The sequence below is a fragment of the Rhododendron vialii genome, chromosome 4a (assembly GCF_030253575.1).
Source record: "Rhododendron vialii isolate Sample 1 chromosome 4a, ASM3025357v1".
Classification (NCBI taxonomy): Eukaryota; Viridiplantae; Streptophyta; class Magnoliopsida; order Ericales; family Ericaceae; genus Rhododendron; species Rhododendron vialii.
This window is the reverse complement of record NC_080560.1, coordinates 30,050,376-30,068,182: the sequence shown is the minus strand read 5'-3', so window position 1 is coordinate 30,068,182 and position 17,807 is coordinate 30,050,376. Positions and strand designations below refer to the sequence as shown.

Sequence of the window (17,807 nt, the reverse complement as noted above, 5' to 3'; positions counted from 1 at the left end):
CGGTTGAGGAAAAGGAAGAAAAAGCTTAAGGGTGAAGTAGCCGAGCGCGAGAGTGCCAGCTCAGGAGGCTTTGATATGTCTAGTCACGCCGGTCAAGGGCTACGGCGGTGAAGAAGGATGGGGAGCCCGGTGGTTCACTTTTGTTTTGCTGATGCTTGTTTCCTTTGTAATGTTTTGAACTGTCACATTTATGAGCATTATCAATGGTAGTAATGACCTTCATGTAATGAACTTTTGGTAGCAAAAGAAAAGTTTGGAAGGAGAATCCTTCGGCAGTTTGCCTTTCTTTCTTTCTTTTTTTTTTTTTTTGTGCCTTCACTTCATGTTTGTAATAGACTTTTGGTACTGAATGCATGTAACGTCCTTGTCTTGTAATCTCTTGTTTGTATTTGTCATTCGGCCTTTGGTGATCCTTTCAACAAGCTACGTAGGAGATCTTTGTCATTCTTTTCGCCGAAATAGCGCGACTTTTAGAGTATGTAGGAGGGAATGGCCCTTGGGCGGGGGGTGTATCTTCCAGATTTCTCTTAGGAGGGAGGTGTGTCTTCCCCCTTGGGGCGTGTCTTCCCCATTTAGGTGTATCTTCCAGATTTCTCTTAGGAGGAAGGCACGTCTTCCCCATTTCGTCGTTTTTTTATTTTATTTTATTTGGCGGAATGAGAGCATCAAGGCGTGTGGGAGGGGGAATATTGTGTGATCACGAGCAATAGCTCTATTGGCGATTTAAAAGTAAAGCGACGCTCGGTATCATTATGATTTCAATGGCGATTCGTGTATGGAGATAATCCTGTGGTGCTTCGGCTGTCGACCAGTGGTAAGCATATTGGTCGGCCAAGCCCAGGATGGAGAATGGGACGGTCGCCAAGCCCCCGATTAGGCTAGGCTTGCGACTCTCGCATCGTGGTGGCGGATGATATTGGTAAACTATCTCAATGGGCGATATGTGGCGTTATATTTTCCATGGCGATTCTTATATGGAGTCCGGCGGTGCTTTGGCAGTCAACCCGTGCTAGGCAGGTTGGCCAAGCGCCGGAAGGGTGGATCAACAAGCCCCCGATTAGGCTAGACTTGTAATTCCCATAGCGCGGCTGCTGAGAATATTGATAGACAATATCTCATTGGGCGATCGAGTAAGGCGATACGTGGCGTTATATTTCCCGTGGCGAATCATGTATGGAGTCCTTTTTTATTTATTTATTTTATTTTAGAGTATGATAATCCAACATGGAATGAAATTATGCTCAGCGGCGATTGCAGTGGAGAAAGCCTAAACAGAAAGGCTAAGTCCCCATCCTCTTTATGTGGGGAAAGGGTAGTTCGCCGGCAAGTTATAAGGAGGATTCGATCTTCCGGTAATGTTATTACATGGACGGCACGTCTATCAGCGCGGTGATCTCATTGTGGTAGGTGCCCAAGATAGTGCAGTGGAGCTTATTAGTCCACAGTATCCATATCCCTCCCAATGAGTAGGGGGTAAGGGGATCCACGATGGCGGAATTGGCGAATCCAATAGTTAAGCTCATCTGCTTGGCGAGATGTCCGCCGATCCATGTGTTGGAAACCACCACCAAATCTGGTTGATGCAGTGTGACGGTGTCAAGAAAGTACTTGTAGAAACTCATGCGGGTGGCTCCTTCGCAGTTCCACCATAGAATTGTTACTGAGGGACGGGTGGAGGGTCTTGGTGTGTCGCTGCTGAATATTGGGTGTTCTTCTTCCGCCGTGGGAATGAAGGCTGGTCCGAGGTCTTGGGATTGATCGGGGGTGACGAAAGTTGTGACGGAGAGGCGGTACGATGGTTGGCCGTACATTATCAGTTGTTCGGCTGTGATTCTCAGTTGATCAAAGCCGTGAGCTGAAAGAACCTCGGCGTGGTGCACTTTAGATGGGAGGATTAATTCTGTATCTTTTCGGAGTTGGTGAGTGTGCGTCGGGAGGTCGTTTGGTGACCGGTGAAATTGGAGATGGCGCAATGGGAGTGAATCCCATGCTTGAATGAGTTCCTTAGTGAGGGAAGCTTGACCAGACGACGCCATGTGGTTGTATTCCTCCACCAGATGTTGCGGTACACCTCCTTTTATAAACCAATCTGGTGGAGATTCGACTCCCTCCCTTAGTAGGAGGAATTGCGTGTCCCCCGTGGCTGGGAGGCGCCTCATCCGCGGGATGTAGCTCCACACCGGAGAATTAGGTCCCGCTCGGGACGGTGTCGGAGTGTGGAGGTACCTTGTGATTGGTGATTGAGGAGCCATGGTTGAGGTAAATGGAAGAGAAGAGGACCTGAGGATTCAGGTGTTTGATATTGGTTTTTTTGTATTTGCTATGGTGCGAGTTCCGGTCCTTTTTAAAAGCATTTGGAGAAACTTGGAGACTTGATGTCTCATGGCTTGAGGTGAAATATGGATGTGGACGCGTCATCCCGAATCATAGGAGAATCGGGACTAGGAAATGGATTTTCACGAAAAAGGGGCGAGTGAATTCGGGAAGTAGGGGGAATCTGGGCCAGGCCTACAAGCGTAGGACTAATTTAGGAAATGAGGGAATCCGGGCCAGGCCTATAAACGCAGGACTCCCTTGTGCTTGGTGGTCCGAAGGATGAATCGTAACATTTATTGTAGAGTTGTCACTCCGTAGGCATGACTTATCATTTATCCGTCTAATCATGCTTGCCGAACTTTAGGTTGGGATGATTCTCTTTCTTCTAGTCTTTCTATAGCAACAACCAATCATGGAGGAAGCCTTAAAATGTGGAGGAATGAACTCATATCGATAAGGCTTCTAACGAGGAGGTACAATACGTAAGTATGGAGAAAGACTTGAGATATGGGGGATTGAACTCATAATTTGATAAAGTTCCTAACAAGGAGGTACAATACATAGTGTTCACCTTCTCGTGGAGTTCCATCACATGATTAACTCGTAGGGCAATCATAAAATGGAGCTCTTAAGAATTTTGAACTTCTTTGATTACACCAAATAAAAGCTTGCATAATAAAGGAGGAACATATGCTAAGGGTGGTATGCTTTCAACCACTTTGCGTTGATGGGTGCGAGGAGGACGTTAGAGTTCAGCTCCGAGAGTCGGTAGTATCCATTCTCGTTTGCTTCTTTCACCACGAACGGTCCCTCCCACTTCGCGGCAAATTTGGAGGCTGACTTCCCTTTCATGACATGAGGTGCTGCCTTCAAGACCAAGTCTCCTTCCGCGAATTGTCGCGGTCTAACCAAGGCATCGTAGGCTCGGGCTATCCTCCGCTGATAGACGCGAAGGTTAGCCTGCGCCCGATCCCTTCGTTCGTCCAGTGCTTCCAACTCGCTTGGTCTTGTGTCATGGAGGACCTCGCTTCGTAGCGCCACCCGTGCCGATGGTATTGCAATTTCTAGGGGGAGGACTGCCTCGGCCCCATAAACCAAGGAGAAAGGGGTCATTTGGGTGGGTCTTCTTTTGGAGGTTCGATAAGCCCAGAGAGCCATGGGCAAGGCATATGCCCAGTTCTTTTGGTGATCCTCTAACGTTCGGCTCAATATTTTGAGGAGAGTCTTGTTGGTCGCCTCCGCTTGCCCGTTTCCTTTAGGATAATAGGCCGTGGACTTGTGGTGAGTGACGTAATAGGAGAATAGGAGCTGCCCGACTTGGCGGTTGACAAAGGGTGTGCCATTGTCGGAGAGGATGACTTTGGGAATTCCGAATCGGCATATGATGTGCTCTCGAATGAAATTGGAGACGGCTGGTCCGGTTGCCCTTTTGAGAGGGATGGCTTCCACCCATTTTGTATAGAGCTTTGTGGCGGTGAGTAGCCAAATGTTTCCTCTCAAGGGAGGGTTGATTGGACCGATCAAGTCCATGCCCCAAGTACGGAATGGCCATGGGGTTCCAATGGCTCTAAGGTCAACGGCGGGGGCATGAATCATATTGCCGTGAACCTGGCACGCCTTACACCTTTTGACATGGTTTTTAGCATCCTCTTCCATGGTGGGCCAATAATAGCCTACATGGAGTAAGTGTTGGAATAGCTTGGCTCCTCCCTGGTGCTCGGTCTCGTGCGTGACTTCTAATGCTTTTGAAGTTTCAGGACCTGCTAAGCACTTCAGAGGTTTTCCTTCGAAACTTCTTCGAAAGAGTTCTTCGTTGTGAACAAAGAACTTTGGAGCTCGTTTATTGACTATCTCCATGTCAACTCGATCAGGAGGTAAGGTACCATCGGTCAGAAAATCAATGTAGGGTTTCCTCCAATCACTGTATACTCCGATGAAATTGCATTCCGCCTTGGACGGGATTTCTCTACATTTGGGACATTTACTCTGCAACGCCGCCGCGTCTGTCGCCATGGTGGGCCAATAATATCCTTGGCGTTGGAGTCGTCTGTAGAGGCTTACGTCTCCGGTTTCACATGATCGCTCATGAACTTCCTGGATTTTGACCTTGGCTTCTTCCTCCCCAATGCAACGCGCTAGCAACCCTCCGGAGCCCCTATAGTATAGAACTCCTTGATAAATGGTGAAATGTTTCAAATTACTGAGGGTTATGGCGGCGGAGGTACTCTTTAGTTCGTTGGAGATGGGGGTTCTCCAATCTTCAACTTCTTCTTCGGGGAAGATCTCGGCTACGGAGCAAGGCACGCTTCTCTTGAGAATTTCGATTTTGGTTGGCATCCCTGAAACTTCCACCTTGGAGGCGAGGGTCGCGAGGGCGTCGGGATGACGATTCTCTGAGCGGGGGGCATGTTCCAAGCGGAGGGCGTCGAATTTGCTTGTTAATCTTTGTACAATGGTCCTGTAAGAGGCAAGTGGAGGTTCTCTAATTGCATATTCGCCGTTCGTTTGCCGAATGACTAGTTTGGAGTCCCCTTTAATGCATAGGAGGGTTATGCCGCAATTCAGGGCGGCCATGAGGCCAAGGATGAGTGCTTCATACTTGGCTTCGTTGTTGGAGCAATGAAAATCGAGTTTGTAGGAGAGGTTGATCTTTCCTCCACTAGGGGCCGTTAGAACTATTCCAGCACCTCCACCTTTAGTCGTGGATGATCCATCAAACTAAGGCTCCACTCTCCAACCTCCACTTGGGCTGCTTGGAACTCATCTCCTGGCAAATCTTCAGATGGGGGTTCGTATTGGCCACTTGGAAAATGAGCCAAAAGATTGGCCAGAGCTTGGCTTTTAACTGCCCGAGGGGCTTTACAAATGATCTCATATTCCGCCAAAGAAAGCAGCCATCGGGCCGGCCTACCAGCCAGAGCAGGGCGATTGAGGAGGTACCTGATTGGATCACATTTTGTGATGAGGTGGAGAGGGTATGAAAGGAGATAGTGGCGGAGCTTCTGTGCGGCGAACACAAGAGCGAGGCAGTGGCGTTCTATTGGCAAGTATCGCGATTCCGCCCCTTGTATAACTCTGCTTATGGAGTAAACTGGTCTTTCAGTTCCATCCACCTCTTGAGCTAGGAGGGCCCCAATGGAGCGGGGAGTGGAGCACGTTCAGGAGGAGGGGCTTTCCTTGTTGAGGAGGAGTCATTGTGAGTGGAGAGACTAATGCTATTTTAATAACCTCAAATGCCTTGTTGTGTTCCTCCGTCCAGACAAATTTGGCATCCTTCTTAATCAGATTGCTGAACGGTTGGGTGATCTCAGCCATAGCGGGGATAAACCTCCGTAAATAAGATGTGCGCCCCAAGAATGTTCAGAGTTCGTCCACATTGGTGGGCCGAGGCATTTCTCGGATGGCAATGACTTTGGCGGGGTCGGGATCAACCCCATGACGGTGGACAATGCAGCCAAGGAACTTGCCGGCTGTGACTCCGAATGCGCATTTCAGCGGGTTCATCCGTAGCCGATACTTTTTGCATCTCTCAAATACCCTTCGGAGGTCCTCCAGATGGGTCTCTTGTCCTTTGGATTTGACCACCAGATCATCTATATAGAACTCGAGTATGTTGTGGAACATATCATGGAAGATGGGCGGTCATCGCCCGCTGATATGTGGCTCCTGCATTCTTCAAGCCGAATGGCATAACAGTGTAGAAAAAGTTGCCATTGGGAGTCCGGAAGGAGGTCTTAGGTGCATCGTCAGGGGCCATCCTGATTTGGTTGTATCCACTAAACCCATCCATGAATGAGAACATGTGGTGCCCGGAGGTCGAGTCCACAAGCGTGTCGATGCTAGGAAGAGGGAATTCATCCTTCGGGCAAGATTTGTTCAAGTCTCTAAAATCCACGCAAACGCGGAGTTGCCCATTCTTCTTCAGCACCGGGATGATGCTGGAGAGCCAGGAGGGGTGTTGGATGGGCCTGATGAATCCGGCTTTGAGGAGTTTGACTACTTCATCCTTGATCTTTAACTCCACGTCAGGCTTGTAAAACCGAACGCCTTGCTTCACCGGACGAGCCAAAGGCACCACATTGAGTTTATGTGTGGTGACTCCGGGGTCCAATCCTGGCATTTCTTCATAGTTCCATGCAAAAACCTCAATGTACTCACGGATGAGTGCAATGAAAGCCTTCTTTTTCTCTCCAGGAAGATCTTTGGCTAGAAAAATTGGTTTTGGAGGCATGCCCTCCGGGGCCAAGTTCATTTCCTCTAACTCTTGCTTCTGAGGCCGAGGCCCATCTTGTAAGCATTCTGGAGCCACCTTGACTTCTTGGAGGGCTGGGGGTTGCTCTTCCTGGCCCTCATCTGGTGTTGTCAACTTTTGGATTGTGGGAGGTTCTCTCTTCTTCTTGTTCTTCTTTAGCTTGTTCGGTTGATTTTGCGTGAGACTAGATAAGGAGCAACATTGAGTGAGGTGTTCCACGAGGTCCCCTTCATCCTCGCGGACTTCATGACATTCCGCTTGGGAGCCGGCTTCCCTAGGCGAGGAAGCTAGCTCCCCGCACCTTCACAAGCGATAGACCTCCTTACCGTCCGGCCTCGTGTACTTCACCACTTTGGGGCCAGCGTTGTCCTCCGTGGGTGCTCGGGCCTTGGCCAAGATAACATCTCTAGCCCTCTTTTTCTCGTTGGGGTTGTTTGTGGATGGAGATCCTTCCTTCGAGATTTCATCCCATTTGGGGATCGAGATGCCCCTCGGAGGAGCCGGGGGCTCTTCCTCATTTGGGTCGTCATAGAATATGGCATCCGCCATGTGAGACTCTTCCAGTTTGAAAGGCTTTTGAGAACCGACAATGGTGACCAGACCATTCTTGTATATTCCCTTCATGTATTGGTGGAATGTGAAGGGGACCGCTGCATATCGGTGCATCCAAGTCCTACCGAGGAGGGCTTGGTAAGTCGTCTCGGAGTCGATCACGTGGAACTTAGTGACAGATCGTATCGGCCCCACGATGAGGTCCACTTGGACAAATCCCATGGATTGCTGGCTATGGTTTCCAAATTCGGAAATTGTGATGGGTTGGTTGACTAAATGGCCGGATGGGATGCCTGCCGCCTTGAAAACGGAGTAAGGTAGGATGTTGAGTGAGGCTCCGCCATCTAGAAAACCTCTTTGAAACTCCATCCCATTTATGGTGATCGGAACATACAAGGGCCTGTTGTGGGGGAAAGGGAGTTGTCGGTCGGCCTCCGTGAAAGTGATGGGAAGATGATTGTCACGGAGAATCTTCCTCACAGAGCCGGATAGGCCCATGCATTGCTCTCCGTGCTCCTCAGCCACGCGAAGTATGGCCTTGGTCGCCTCGAATCTTGTTGCCTGGGAAAAGCCAAACTGATCAAATAACCATTTAAATTTCGTAGAGTTTTGGAAGGAGGAGGCCCGCCTTTCCTCAAAATTTGGGCACTCCGGCCCTTCTGTGTTAGCTATTTCACACGTGGCGGGTTCTTCATTCTCTTCATGGTGGGAGATAGTCAACATCATGACAGCATTCCCATTATCTTTGTGATTTGGGAGGGGGTTCCGGAGGACATCTTTGGTCGCCGTGAGCTCCACGGCTTCTTCAACCATAAATTTTTCGAACAAAGTTCGGAGGCCCCAACAGTCTTTGGTAGGATGGCGGACCATCCTATGGTAAATGCAATAGTCCGGATGTTCCATATCTCTCCGAGTAGGTTCCTTCCTGGCTTCTGGAAGTGCTACCTTGCCGTCTTGTACCCAAGCATCCAAGAATGCTTGGGCCTCCGCTGCTGTTACCGGCAGAGGTGGAGGCTCATTGTACTTCGGGCGTTTTGCCGGATACCCCCGACTTCGACTAGGTGGTGGGCCAGAGGCCGCATACGCCGTTTGTCTTGAATTCGGATGCCTTCCGCGAGGAGAATGTTGGTAGCGAGGTGGAGGAAGTGGGGGTTCCACTGTTTCATTCAAGTTCCGGGCCGCCTCATACAATGCGGAGAAATCTGGGAAATGGTGAGTGACCAGATGGGGCTTGAAGGTCGGCTGCATTCCGTCCACACAAATCTTGGCCAAGCGATCTTCCGATATCGGTTCCTGAACATCCACCGATAGCTCGCGGAAGCGGCGGACGTAAGCATTCAAGTCCTCGGAGGGCCTTTGAGTCACCTTCATCAGTTGGAGGGTTGTGAGGCGATCCTCCACGTAAAAGAACTTGGAGTAGAACTTTTTTACCATGTCCTCCCAAGAGAGGACCGAGCTAGGAGCGAGATTGGCATACCATGAGTATGCCTTGTCCGTCAAGGATTTGGAGAACTCTCGTAGCCTTAAGTTACGGTCACCGCTGTGGACGCCGAGGCTGTCCACAAAACGGATGACGTGCTCCTTGGCGTTCCCCTTCCTTCCGTCGAAACGGATGAACTTAGGGACCGTGTATCCCTCTGGATATGGCATGCTTGCGACCGCTATAGGGTACGGAGGGCATAGGTCTGCTCGGGAGCAAAGGTGATGGATTTCTTTTCGGATTGGATGAGTGCTCGCACTTGCTCGAAAGTGACGGGGGTTGTGTTTGCCGTGTTCTAGACTACGGCGGCTGAACCCACGCCCGTGGAGGGGGGCTTTTGGGAGCTAATCTCTGGAGGAGGAGTAAGCGTCTCCTTGGATTGGAGGTTTTGTGCTCCCTCACCGGTTTGGTTGTCGCAAGTCTCAGTTTGAGAGCCAGTAGGATGAGTTCCCTCCGTCTCCGCCTGAGGCGGAGGAGGGGTGGTGCTTTTCTTCTGCAGGGCGAGTACGGTCTCCATCAAGAGGTTTTGATTTTGTTGCATCGTGGCAGGGTTTCGGTCACCGAACGCAACTGTTCGACGATAGCGGTTTGCATAATGGGTTGCATTTCTTCTATGACGGGGTCGGAGGTAGCCTCCAAGCCCTCAATACCACTCAGTCCGGGAGCTCCTATTGGCTTTTTTGGAGGCATTGTAGCAAGCACCACTCTTCCCTAGCAGAGTATAATGTGGGAGGTAGGAGCGGGAAGAGTGCCTGAGGTCGCCCTCCGAGTATATGGCGGTTGCTACGACGGTGCTCGAGAACCACCGGAGGTGGAGGAGGAGAGAGCTCGGGGCGGACTTAGAGAGAGAGAGGGATGGCAGTGGAGAGTAGGTGCGTATTGAATGCCTTGAATGGTTGTTGATCGGTATTGAATGCTTGTCTTTTATATGAGCCTTGGAGATGAAGGAGAGCCAGGTGTAGGGCTCCTCCCCATTGGTGGACAGAATGGAGGTTGACCTCTTTTCCTCTCTTAGTCCCAAGTCAGGCCTTGGGGCTTGTAACCAAGGAACCGACAGAGGCTATTTCGGTGATGCATGGAGACCCGTATCATCTGCCGAGTCAGGCGAGGTATGATACGAGCTTCGAGGTGCCAGGCGGTAGGTATGATACTTCTTCCGAGATGTCAGATAGCGGTCAATGCCCCCTCTCTCTCTAGGACCGGTCAAGTTAGAGCTTGCCGGAGGCAAGCTCGTCCTCCTTGACAAACCCCTTGCTCTAGCCTCCAAGCCACATTCCTCCGTAGGTCCCGAGCGGGGTACCTAGGCCCTGCTCCCAGCCTAGGATGGTGTATAGAGTCCCCTTTAAGAGTTCGTGGAGTCTTCGAAGTGTCGAGTAGGAGGTGAGGTGCCCGGAGATGACCTCACCCCTCCGCGGGTGGAGAATTCTTGGAGAAAGCCTTGCTCCTCCGGAGACGCAGTTTGTGGAGGAAGCTTTGCTCCTCCCGGAGGTGAACATTGTGGAGGAGGCATGCTCCTCCTGGAGGTGAACATTGTGGGGGAAGCATGTTCCTCCGGGAGGTGAATCTTGTGGAGGAGGCATGCTCCTCCGAGAGGTGAACTTTGTGGAGGAAGCATGCACCTCTTGGAGGTGAATCTTGTGGAGGAAGCATGCTCCTCCTGGAGGTGAACTTTGTGGAGGAAGCATGCTCCTCCTGGGGGTGAATCTTGTGGAGGAAGCATGCCTCCTCCTGGAGGTGAACTTTGTGGAGGAAGCATGCTCCTCCTGGAGGTGAATCTTGTGGAGGAAGCATGCTCCTCCTGGAGGTGAACATTATGGAGGAAGCATGCTCCTCCTGGAGGTGAACTTGTGGAGGAAGCATGCCTCCTTCTGGAGGTGAACTTTGTGGAGGAAGCATGCCTCCTCCTGGAGGTGAATCTTGTGGAGGAAGCATGCCTCCTCCGGGAGGTGAAACTTGTGGAGGAGGCATGCTCCTCCGGGAGGTGAACTTTGTTGAGGAAGCATGCTCCTCCGGGAGGTGAACTTTGTGGAGGAAGCATGCTCCTCCGGGAGGTGAACCTTGTGGAGGAAGCATGCCTCCTCCTGGAGGTGAAACTTGTGGAGGAGGCATGCTCCTCCGGGAGGTGAACTTTGTGGAGGAAGCATGCTCCTCCGAAAGGTGAACTTTGTGGAGGAAGCATGCTCCTCCTGGAGGTGAATCTTGTGGAGGAAGCATGCCTTCTCTTGGAGGTGAATCTTGTGGAGGACGCATGCTCCTCCTGGAGGTGAATCATGTGGAGGAGGCCTTGCTCGTCCAGGAGATGATCACCGGCAGAGTTCTTGGAAAAGGTGCATCCGGTTGCAAGATATATCATATACCCACACCATGAAGCGATCTTACGAAGAGATCTCATTTACGCTAGGTGATGCTATCCCCTTGACTTATCCAGATTGTTAGTTAATTCCAAAGAGTGAGGTCTATGCACATATATCTCGATATATTAGGAAATATGCTGAAATCTACGATGGTGATTGTGTAGTTCCAGTCGATATCCGAGTCTATATGGACGGCCAAAAGATGGATAGGCAACCCCCATCTTCAGAGGAGAGAGATATCTCACTTTCAGAAATCATTGAAGCCGGATTGAGTGAGATCGATCCAATAACCGCAAGAGAGATCCTAAATCATAAGCGTAGCCATCCAACCCATATCACAGCACTCAAATCATGTTGCACTGAGCTGAAACCATTCATGGTAGCCGATACGGAGACTATACTGATCGATAACGTTCATACGCCTTATGCTGCTGGTGTCTTGATGGTTTGTCCCGATGAACAGATCAATGATATTATGATTGATACCTATTTCAGTGACTATTCAATAATCTTGGATTCGTTTGAAGAAAGGAGTACAAAGGTACTTTATGACTTGGTATTTAGGATATCTATGATTGTTAGACAAGAACAATCAACTTTGACTGTTTTCTTCCACAACTTCTCTAGATTCGATGGAATTCTCTTGCTTAAGCACCTAGCATGTTATCACAAGAGCTACAAGCTAAAACCACTGATGAGGAACAAAAGGATTTACGAGATAGCTGTCTATTCTGGTAAAAAGATGTTATTCCGCTTCAGAGACTCCTTGAATCTACTCCCTAGCAAACTTAGCTCCCTAGCTAAGAATATATGCCCGAGTCTAGACCCAAAAGGCTCTATCCCATATGATGAGGTGACACTGTCAAATCTGGCTACTGGCTAGTATGAAAAAATGCTTGTTAGACTATATGAAGCAGGACATCCTTCTCCTTGGAGGTGTAATGCTTAAAGCTCAAGAGATATATTGGAAGGAGTACAAGATTGACATAGAAAGCAAGATTACCATTTCCTCACTGGCTCTGAGCATCTTTCGTATGAAATACTACGATGCTTCTGTTGGAATACTAGTATACTCATATACTAGTATATTGTGTTTAGTCCCACATTGCTTATTTACATTATGTAATGAACTATCTCCTTATATAAATAAATGATTATGTGTGAAGGTAAAAGTAACCTTACACACTTTTTCCTCTCCAAACAACATGGTATCAGAGCGGGTTCTCAATCCCAATCTTAAACCACCTTTGAAACCCTAAACCTACTATAGCAGCCACCTTTGAAACCCTAGAAACCCTAAACCTACTATAGCAGCCACCATCGGCCGACTACGACAGCCACCCACTACCCACCAGCCACCATCAGCCCTCCGCTATCATCTTGACGCAAAAAAAAAAAAAAAAAAAAAAAACCCTAAAACGACACTGTTCATTGCAGCACTGTTCACGTCACTGTTCATCGTACTGTTCACGCGACTGTTCACCGGCACTGTTCACGCGACTGTTCATCGGATACTGTTCATTGCGGCATCTGTTAACGTCGATCTTGCCATTTTCGATCAGAACACCCTATACACTTTTTCTCATCCCGACAGCCACCGTTGGCCCTCACCCTGCCCTCGTCGGCTCTCCCCAGCCCCCGTCAGCCCCTGCCCATCCCTCGGCAACCTCTCTTTCGTCGTCACCGACCTCCGACGCCTCTTCTAATTGCTGATCTCTGTCTCTTTATGCTTCTGTCGCTTGCTTCTGACACTTTGGTATGAGTTTGCCGTTGGTATTTTGTTCTGTTCTTATTTGTGGGCTTATTTGGCTGCCCTACTTTATGTCTGGCTATTTTGGACTTCTCGTTTCTTCTTGGTCTTGTTATTTTATTGCTCTTGTTTGCTGGTGATCGCGGTTTGTTGATGATTGTGGCTGCCTCTGTGTTATTGGCATAGTTTCTGGTTGGTATATTTGCAATGAGCTCTGGCGCTGCCTCTGTTTCTAGTTCTAGTACTGTGACTTCCGCTGTTAGTCGTTCTTCCCGGTCTTGTGACAGGTTGTCCATTACCTCTACCTTATTGAATGGTCGAAATTATGCTGTTTGGGCTAAGGCTGTTGAAGTCTATTATGTCGGGGAGTCCGACTATCATTATCTTACTGATGATCCTCCCGCGGCGACTGCCGCATCATATGGTGCTTGGGTTCCTGCAGATGCTAAGATTCGTGTTGAGCTTTGGAATAGTATGGAGGAAAATATTAAGAATACTCTGGTTTTCTTATCTACTACGAAAAAAGTATGGATGAAGGTTAAGGAGATGTTTTCTGGGGCTGATAATCTCCGCCAGACTTATGCTCTTCATCAACAGTTCTTTTCTCTTGACCTCGGCACTTATCCTTGGAAGAGTATTATGCCAAGTTCTGTGGTGTGTGTGAGGAGCTCAACACTTGTGAGCCTATTTCTTCAGACATTCAGGTTATGGAGCGTCAGCGTGAGCGCTTGCAGGTAGCTCATTTTCTGTTTGGTTTACCTTCGCCAGCATATGATTCTATCCGGTCCAATCTTTTGGGTGGTAGAGATTTACCTTCTCTCAGTGAGGTGTTCAGTCGTGTCCGTCAGGCCTCTATTCCTGACTCCAGTGTTGATTTGACCCCTGCTGCCCGCTCCGCTTTGGTTACCACGATTCCTTGTGGTGGTACTTCTTCTCGTGGTTTTGACCGTGGGGGAGGCAGTCGTGGTCCTACTGGCCGTGGATATGGTCGTGATTCTGGTAGCAGTGGTCCGATGCAGTCTGTTGGTGGTCGTGATTCCGGTAGTGGTGGTCGTGGTCGTGATTTTAGTCGTGCTCGTGCTCGTGGGTCTCGTTCCTGCACCTATTGCCATGGTACTAATCATACAGTTGATTTTTGTTGGATTCTTCATGGCCGCCCATCTGCTCATCAGGTTACTGTTTCTGAGGATGATGGCTCTGTTTCTGTGCCCAGCTCCATTCCACGAGTTGTTACTATTCCAGAGGATGAGTATGATCGCCTGATTTCCCAGCCGTCCCCTTATGTGCCCTCCTCTTCCACTGCTACGTTCGCTCAGAAAGGCTCCACCTTTGCTGGCCTGGCCTCTAATACTCCGTGGGTTATTGATTCTGGAGCTACCGATCATATGACAGGTCACTCCATCCACCTCTCTGGTTCTCGTCCTCTTGTGAAGTCTTCTAGTGTTGCCTTGGCTGACGGTTCCTCTTCTGACATTGCTGGTTTGGGTTCTGTTATCTTACATTCTTCTCTTACATTAGACTCTGTTTTACATGTTCCTCGTTTTCCCCATAGTCTTATGTCTGTTAGTAAACTTACTCAATCCTTAAATTGTTCGGTTACCTTTTTTCCTGGTTATTGTGTATTTCAGGATCTCCAGACAGGGAAGAAGATTGGTGGCGGTGTTGAGCGTGGTGGTCTATACTATTTTGACACTGGCGAACGCGCACCTCCTGCCTCTGTTGCTTTTCAGGCTTCCGTATCTCCTTATGAACATCATTGCCGTCTTGGTCATCCCTCCCTTCAGACTCTCCAGCAGTTAGTTCCGTCGTGTCGTGGTCTTCAGTCTTTACCATGTGAAGTCTGTGAGTTCAGTAAATACCGTCGTGTTTCTTTTCCGCCTAGAGTAGAGAGTCGAGTGTCTCGTCCTTTTCATTTAGTTCACTCCGATATTTGGGGTCCAGTGCGTGTTTCATCACGTGGTGGTTTTCAGTATTTTGTTATTTTTGTGGATGACTATTCTAGGCTTACTTATGTTTATCTCATGAAAAACCGGTCAGACTTGTACTCAATTTTCAAATCTTTTTATATGGAAATAAAGACTCAATTTGATGTTTCTCTTCGTATCTTTCGTTCGGATAATGCTGGTGAATATTTCTATAATGTTTTGTCTGCCTTTTTTGATGAGCATGGTATTCTTCATCAATCTTCGTGTTCTCGCACTCCCCAACAAAATGGGGTTGCCGAACGCAAGATACGACATTTGACAGAGGTTGCCCGAGCTCTTTTAATCCAGCGAACGGTTCCCAAATCCTTTTGGGGCGACGCCGTCCTTACTGCCGGCTACCTTGTGAATCGCATGCCCTCCCGTGTTCTTGGGGGCCAGATTCCCTATAGTATTTTGCACCCTAGTTGTTCTTTATATTCTTTACCTCTTAAAATTTTTGGGTGCACGTGTTATGTTCATGCCCTGGATCCCGGCCGCGATAAACTTGATCCTCGCTCTATTAAGTGTGTATTCCTTGGGTACTCTAGGACTCAAAAAGGTTTATAAGTGTTATTCTCCCACTCTGCATCGCGAGTTTGTTTGTGCTGATGTTACGTTTCATGAGTTGATACCCTATTTTCCGTCTTTGCCTCATGCGGATCCGTCTGAGTATATGCATATTTTGGTTCCTTCCGGGCAACCTCAAAAGCAGCACCCCCCGATGCAGGTATATGTTCGTCGTGCCAAAGCTGCACCACCACCCCCTCCGCCTACCGCTGAGTCTTCTCCTCCGTTGCGAGATCCGCCTCCACCTCCTTTGGCCCCTATTGCTTCGCACTTGTACTATCTCTCATCCTATTGCTAAATTTGTATCTTATGATCATCTGTCCCCCACCCTTCGTGCTTTTACTGCCTCTGTTTCCTCTGTTTTTGTTCCTAAAACTGTTCAGGAGGCCTTGTCTATTTCTGAGTGGCGGATAGCTATGGGGGAAGAGATCTCTGCACTCCATGATAATGGGACTTGGGAGTTGGTTCCTCTACCCTTTGGCAAATCCACTGTGGGGTGCCGCTGGGTATTCACTGTGAAATATCATCCTGATGGGTCTGTTGAGCGTTACAAAGCTCGCCTTGTTGCTAAAGGCTACACCCAGATTTATGGTGTTGACTATGCTGAAACCTTTTCCCCGGTTACAAAGCTTGGTTCTGTCCGTCTCCTTATTTCTCTTGCAGCCAACCTTGGCTGGCCCTTATTTCAATTGGATGTCAAGAATGCTTTTTTACATGGCGATCTTCTTGAGGAGGTTTATATGGAGCAACCACCTGGGTTTGTTGCTCAGGGGGAGCGTTCTCAGGTATGTCGTCTTCGTAAAGCTCTTTACGGGCTTAAACAGTCTCCCAGGGCCTGGTTTGGAAAGTTCAGTGATGCAGTTTTGAAATTTGGTATGCATCGATGTCAGTCTGATCATTCTGTTTTCTCTCTCACATCTCCTCGAGGCAAAGTGTTATTGATTGTGTATGTCGATGATATTATTATTACGGGTGATGACCAGAGAGGTATTGATGCGTTGAAGGTCTTTCTGCAGAGTCAATTTCATACTAAAGACTTGGGTAGATTGCGATACTTTTTAGGTATCGAGGTGGCACGATCTAAAGATGGTATTAGTTTATCACAAAGGAAATATGTGCTGGATATCTTAGATGAGACTGGTTTGTTGGGGACGAAACCTGTTGATACCCCTATGGATCCTAATGTCAAACTATGCATTGATCAGGGGGAGGCATTGTCTAGTCCTGATCAATATCGCCGTTTGGTTGGTAAACTGAATTATCTCACTATTACACGTCCTGATATTTCATTTGCAGTGAGTATCGTGAGTCAGTTTATGTTTGCTCCTCATGTGCCACATTGGGAGGCTGTTCTTAGAATTGTCAAGTATCTCAAGTCTCATCCTGGACGTGGTCTATTTTATAGAGCTAATGGTCATTTGCGTATTGAGGCCTTCACTGATTCTGATTGGGCAGGAGGCCCGTCTGACAGGAGGTCAACCACTGGATATTGTGTTTTTCTTGGTGGCAATCTTGTTAATTGGAAGAGTAAGAAACAGACCGTGGTTGCACGGTCTAGTGCAGAGGCAGAATATAGAGCCATGGCTCACACCACATGTGAGATTGTGTGGGTGCGATCTTTTCTTGAGGAGATAGGATTCCATGTGCAATTGCCTATGAATTTGTATTGTGATAACCAAGCAGCAATTCATATTGCATCCAACCCTGTATTTCATGAGCGGACTAAGCATATCGAAGTTGCTTGTCATCTGGTGCGAGAGAAGTTGACTGGTGGTGTTATAGCAACTCCTTTCGTGTCTACAAGTGCTCAATTGGCCGACATATTCACCAAGTCATTGTTTAAACCCCGGTTGGAGATGTTATGTGACAAGCTGGGTTTGTGTGATATCTATTTCCCAGCTTGAGGGGGAGTGTTGGAATACTAGTATACTCATATACTAGTATATTGTGTTTAGTCCCACATTGCTTATTTACATTATGTAATGAACTATCTCCTTATATAAATAAATGATTATGTGTGAAGGTAAAAGTAACCTTACACACTTTTTCCTCTCCAAACAACAGCTTCTAATCGGCCTATCCACATCCCAAACAAGAATGAAGACAGCTTTATAAGTCATGCCTACTACGGTGGTCATACAGATACATACAAGCCATATGGTGGGGACCTATACTACTACGATGTGAACTCTCTCTATCCGTTTGTAATGAAATAATTTTCCTAAGCCTGGTGGTGTGCCAGTCTAGCATGGAAATCTGGAAGGCAAGGACTTAGATAGCATCTTAGGCTTTATTGAGGCATATGTTGTATGTCCGAAGACTATCAAGAAGCCCTTTCTACCCTATCGAAGAATAACACTCTCATCTTTCCAACCGGGGAATTTGTTGGAGTGTACTATAGCGAGGAGTTAAAAGTATGCAAGAGGCCTAGGTTACACTGTGCTCCCAATCTCAGGCTACCTCTTTGAGAGGATGGAAAGCCCATTCAGGGACTTTGTTACCTCACTCTTTGAGAGCAGGTTAGATGCAAGGAAATCTGGTAATGTGGCCTTTGCCTATTCAACCAATAGTT

At 48.3% G+C, this 17,807-nt stretch overlaps 1 pseudogene; it reads left to right on the top strand.

Moving 5' to 3' along the window:
* The first annotated feature begins 9,995 nt into the window (after positions 1 to 9,995).
* LOC131323887 (DNA polymerase-like) lies at positions 9,996 to 12,108 on the top strand (annotated as a pseudogene).
* Positions 12,109 to 17,807: the final 5,699 nt, after the last annotated feature.